Source organism: Lipophrys pholis, assembly GCF_963383615.2.
Source record: "Lipophrys pholis genome assembly, contig: SCAFFOLD_25, whole genome shotgun sequence".
In the NCBI taxonomy this organism is placed as follows: Eukaryota; Metazoa; Chordata; class Actinopteri; order Blenniiformes; family Blenniidae; genus Lipophrys; species Lipophrys pholis.
In genome coordinates, this window is record NW_028292149.1 from 2,434,457 (window position 1) to 2,440,891 (window position 6,435).

Genomic DNA, 6,435 nt, shown 5'->3' on the forward strand with positions numbered 1-6,435 from the left:
CTGTGTCGTTCACAACCCGCCTACATTTTAACTGGACTTTCTGTGGTGGACCAAACAACACAGTTGGGTCTGGGTGAGCTTTGCTTTACCTTACTGTCCTGGTGCACTCTGGAAGGTACGACGTGGTAGAACCACGGCTAAACTGAGCTTTGAAAAGTCATAATCGTCATCAATGAATTCTCTTTAATCTGAGCTTCCACCATTAAAATCCCTGTTCAGGTTTGCTGTAAAACCAAGCAGGTCTTCATTCCAGCTTCAAATGGAGAGAAAACTGGTTTTCCTGAAGCAAAACTTCTCACCTGCAGCCAATCAGGCAGTGAGAAAATATCATGCAATACAGCCAGCAGTCTGCTCAGATGTTTCTGATTGTTTTCAAATCCAGAGCGGAGCTTTTCAGCATCGTCAGGAAGGAACAATGGACTACAATTTGTTGAGTTTCAAAACAGCGAGCAAGGAGAGTCTCCACTTCTGCACCTTGGTGGTCAGGATCAGTGTCTGCTTCGTCTCACTCATAAGTGAGAATCATATGGAGACACAACACTGTGTTGGCAGGCCTGGGCAGCTCAGATGGTAGAGCATCAGACTTTTAATCTGAGGGTCCAGGTTTCAAATCCCTGTTCAGGCTCTTTGTGGGAAGAAACTTGAAACTGAGCAGGATGACTGTTGCAGCAACACATAATCAGTAGGATAAAACTAAGCTGTCTCTTGATGGTCTACGACAGGGTGTCCAAACTGGGTCAGAGAGTGCTGGTGTCCTGCATGTTTTAGTTCTCTGCCTGCTTCAGCATACCTGAATCTAATGATGACTTCATCACCAAGGTTGTGAAAAAGAATAATAATGAGCCTTTCATCACAAAGTGGATGGGAGAGGGTTCAAATCCCTGTTCAGGCTGTTTGTGGGAACAAACTTTAAACTGAGCAGGATGACTATTGTAGAAGCCAAAAGTGATATTATTGGATTGTGTACAAGTGTTTTGACCTGTGTGGCTGTGTCACTGACGTCATGCACATATAGACTGGGGCAATGAAGGAGGAAACAGGTGCTGATCCCGGAAGGACACAGATGTTTTTGACCGCTCTGGTGGAGTTTATCAGAATATGCTTGTGTTTTGTGCTCTGGTGAATTGAACTTTAAAGTAATATAATTTGCACTGAAATAAAGAGATTGTTGTATCTTACCGGATCGTCGGACTCAGTTGATGGACACAAAGCAAAAGGTAAACAATAGCTGCCTAGCGCATCAGTCCCACCTACCGAGGCAACAGCTCACCAGCCCAGTATTAGGCTGGCTGGTATACGAGCCTTTCATTACAAAGTGGATGGGAGAGTCACTGGATGGAGATCAATGGAGACCAAAGATGGAGGAAATCTTTGAACTGAGCATCTCCATGGCATAAGGCACTGATCTCCTTTGATCTGATAAGAGATCAGCACTGGAGCCATGAAGATGATGAGATCAAAGGAAATCAGCTTTATTCAACCTTCAGCATTCACACTTGCATTTTCTTCTGGAAACACAAACCTAAAGTCATTATTATTATCACAGCAGGTCTCTGATATCTGGAGGAGTCAGACCATTCAAGGCTTTAAAAACAAGCAGTAGCCTTTTAAAATCTCTTCTAAAACTGACAGGCAGCCAGTGAAAGGAAGAAGGGATTGGTGAAATGTGGTCCCTCCTCCTGGTGCCTGTTAAAAAGCTGGTAGCAGCATTCTACAGCAAACATGCAAGAGCATTCTGCTCTGCATGTTTTAGTTCTCTCCCTCTGCTTCATCTGATGATGTCATCACCAAGGTTGTGAAAAAGCAGCATAACGAGAACCTTCATTGTGATCAGGTGTGGTGCAACTTGCAGAGAGCTAAACCCTGCGGGACGCCAGAGCTCCAGGACCGAACTTGGACACCCCTGTCCTCGACCAATGTGCTGACATGTTCAAGAAGCTAAAGGAATCAACTCATTGTCATAAATAAGGCAGGAGATCAAGACTCTGGATGGTCTCCAGTCCATCACAGGACAAACACACAGAGACAAACAGCCACACACACCTTCACACCTGGAGGACATTTACTGTCACCAGTTAAACTCACATGTTTGTTTTTGGACTGTGGAAGGAAACCAGAGTACCTGGAGGATGGATGGATCCTTGTAAAGTTTCTTCTTCAGTATTTTAGATCAAACCTCAGCAAGGAGCTAGTGGCGCAATGGATAACGCGTCTGACTAAAAAATGCCTTGCTCAAGTTTTTGACATTGAGAATAAAATGAAATTCATTCTTTGTAATCCAACAGTTCAATCTGAGTCTGTATTGCTAATTGAAACTTGAATACCTTCTAGAACAGACTGATGGATATTTCCAATGACTGGATATTCTGGAGAAACACTTCATGGACTAAGTCCACTGTGGATTTAGTCGACTAAACTAGACTAAGACAAGAAAGATTTCTGATGACTAAACTAAGACTAAAACTAAATGGTGAGTTCCTCAAAAGACTGAGACTAAATCAGAGTTTGTTGTCAAAATGACCACTGTACAGAAGTTTTGAGCAGAAGTGTCTCCTCTGTCATTTAATACCATGTTTTTATGTTAACGATGTTAAAATGTTGTTTACATTTTCTTATAGTCTGCATTAAAGCACCGTAGGTTGAACTTGTTTCACTACACAAAGTAAAGTAACTTTGTATATCCGAATAGTGAAACAGTTTGTAAAGAGTACAGCAAGATAAAGCCTCCATGCAGTAGCTAATGCATTGCAATGAAGTAGAAAAGGTGTTTTTCTCAGCTTGTGAAGGTTTTAGAGAAGCGTGGTTCTCACAGGTCAAAGTATCAACAAATCATGTAAAGCAACATGATTCATTACTGTACTTCATATTAGGATCTAAAGTTGTTAAAAATACCTCAACCTTAATCAGTTGTAGTGAAGAAATTAACATATATAAAATGCAGGAGTAATATTAATCCAGTAGTGATTGATAGAAGTGGCTGCTTTTAATTTTCTCCTTTATTTAAATTGATTTTAATTTATATGGGTATTTATTTACATTTACCATGTATTCCATAGTGGAAAAGAAACTTTGTGGTTGATCTCTATGACGTACCAACATGGTGACAACCAACAGCCTGCAACACACTCCAAACTTTACCCCTAAGTGTAACATGTCATACTGATTTTCAATCAAATCCTAATTCTGAAGCATTTTCACTGTTTTCATTCAAAATATTCCTTTATATTAGAACGATGCTCCAGTCAAAGACGCCATTGTGGTTCCTGTGTGGAACCCTGCTCACTCCCTGCTCACTCCCTGCTCTCTGTAAGTAAGGATGCTCACTGTGACATGTCACTTTTATTGATAATTATCAAATGTTCATAAAAAAATATTAGTTTTATATAAGTTGTGTTGTCTTGTGCTGTTTGGTTTGTTGTCTTGTTCTTTCACACCATGTTGAGTTCAAATGTCTGGAAGGTTTTGAAGAAACAATGAATCTTTCTTGAAATGACTAATATAATGTCAGTGTGTATTACTTCAAAACTCTAATAGTGTCTTGCTTGTATTTGAATATTGAAACGTCTTTATGTGTGTCTGTTTGTTTTAAGAAGAGCAGTGCACTAATGTTTCTTTCAGATTGGACGTCAGTCCACCAGGTGGGGAGACAACAGTGGAGTGGACTCTTGTCTCACAGTCTCTGTCTGTCAAATACTATTAATGTAGCATTGGAAATATCATTTTTCTGTCTGTCTTTTTCAGAGGACACGTGTGAAACAGGGATTGTTGGTGACTGCAGACATGCAGCAAAGTGGGTTCAGGAGAACATGAAGCAGGATCAGGCCCTTCAGTACTGGACATGAGGGAGCAGGAACAGGACCTTCAGTACTGGACATGAGGGAGCTGGAACAGGCCCTTCAGTACTGGACATGGGGGAGCAGGAACAGGCCCTTGAGTGCTGGACATGAGGGAGCAGGAACAGGCCCTTCAGTACTGGACATGGAGCAGGAACAGGCCCTTCGGTACTGGACATGAGGGAGCAGGAACAGGCCCTTCAGTACTGGACATGAGGGAGCAGGAACAGGCCCTTTAGTACTGGACATGGAGCAGGAACAGGCCCTTCAGTACTGGACATGAGGGAGCAGGAACAGGCCCTTTAGTACTGGACATGAGGGAGCAGGAACAGACCAAGGCTGGTCTGCAGTACTAAATCTCGTGTAACGAAGTATTCCTGGACGAGTCAGAAAATCAATCACTTTTCCAGCCATTTAAATTAGTTTTTCCTAATATTGTGGTCAATATGTGGACATTTTGTTAAGAAATCCTTGACAAAAGACATTATGAGGGACATTGCGAATGTCACACAGATGACTGAATAAAGAATAATACAATAGTTTTGACTTTTTGTGTTTTCTCCTTTGTATATATGCTTTATGGAGTACTTTATATTTCAATCAGTTGTACCGTGGACATCTCAGAGCTAAGGTAGTAGATCTATTGACGTTCCCCGGGTGTAAATCTATGTGTTCCAGCAGAACAAGAACCAAAACAGAATAATAATGAAGAGCAGATATGAAATGAATAATGGCCACTAACACAGAATAAGACCAAAGAAAAGATCAAATGGAAAAGGAGCAATATACTAAATTAAACCACCATATCCTAAATTAAACTAAAGTAATAGTATATACAGGTAAAATGATAACTGTGAAAGTAAATCCTATGTATCACATGGTAGAACACTACAACAATAGGTATGACATGTTGGCTTATAAAATAAGTCATTTCAAGAAAAAGTATTTTTAACTGATTTGTAATATAAAAATACTTCAGCCCTATATACCAGAAGGTATCTTAGAAAAGTGAGTACACCTCTCACATTTCTGTGAACTTTTATATCTTTCGATGAGACAACACTGAAGAAAAGTGTCATCTCCTCAGTGTCTCATCAAAAGATAGAATTAAATATTTACAGAAGTGTGAGGGGTGAAGTCACTTTTGTGAGATACTGTACATATCACCCACCTTTATACAATAACAAATAAACCTGCTAGTATTTATGGAGAGGGGGTGGGGTTTGATAAGTTATACTTTTTTCTTTTCTTTGTTTGGTGAGATATCTTTTGATTATTATGAACTGTTTATTTGATTTTGTGCAAAATAAACCACAACATTTATAAAAGATTAGACTCTAAAATGCCGGAGTATAGACCTCTAATTTCTCACATCGTAATCATAAATTATTCAAGTCACGAGCTCTGCTGAATTTTTTTCATATACAAAATACTGCATGGAAGATACTATTACAGATTGTATAATATAGGATCATTTGCGGCCATAATTGTTTGTATATTATACATTCAGAAATAGTATATTATACTGATATACCTGAGCAGAGTGGAGCAGTGGAAGCCTGCTGGGCCCAGAACCCAGAGCTCCATGGATCCAAACCTTCCTCTGCTACTGACACTTTTTCTACTATGTCTTCCAGAACTTTCCCAGGGAGGCTGTGAAGTGTGATACCCTGATGGTTCTATCTGCTAACTCTGTTTGGTGATGTCATAGTGATGTCATAAAAGAATGGGAGGGATTAAAGTGACAATATTAAAAAATTCCTAAAATAAAAAATTCTCATTTATTAACTTCGCCAATGAAGTAGGTCAAGAACTTTATGTTTTCAGCTACATTTATTGATTTGTATGTATGTATGTATGTATGTATGTTTATGTTTATGTTTAGGAGGAGGCACAGGAATAGGTCCAGGAGGAGGTGCAGAAGGCGGTGCAGGAGGACGCGCAGGAAGAGGCACATGAGGAGGCGCAGGGGAAGGCGCAGGAGGAGGTGGAGGAAGAGGTGGAGGAGGAGGCACAGAAGGAGACCCAGGAGGAGGTGCAGGAGGAGGTGGAGGAAGAGGCACAGAAGGAGGCACAGGAGAAGGTGATGGAGGAGGTGGAGGAGGAGGCAGAGGAGGAGGCGTAGGATGTGTGCTAGGGGAGCTGCAGGAATAACTGCCGGATGATCTGCATCTGGAGGTGCAAGAGGCGCAGGAGAGTTGCAGGAGGAGGTGGAGGAGGCAGCAAAGAAGGAGGCGCAGGAGGAGGTGGAGGAGGCAGCGAAGAAGGAGGCACATGAGGAGCTACAGGAGGAGGAGCAGGAGGAGGCGCAGTAGGATGTGCAAGAGGAGGCGCAGGATGAGGCGCATTATGTGTGCAGGAGGAGGCGCAGAATGATGTGCAGGAGGAGGCGCAGGAGGAGGTGCAGGAGGAGGCGAAGGATTGTGCACAAGGAGTTGCAGGAGGAGTCGCAGGAGGGGGTGCAGGATGTGCGCAGGAGGAGGTGCAGTTGGAGGCGCAGGATTCCAGCGGTGACGACGTGCTGCCGATCGTTGTTTTTTTTTCTCCATTTATTAGTGATTCCACTACTGTGATACCAAATATTATCATCTCCTGACCTCCA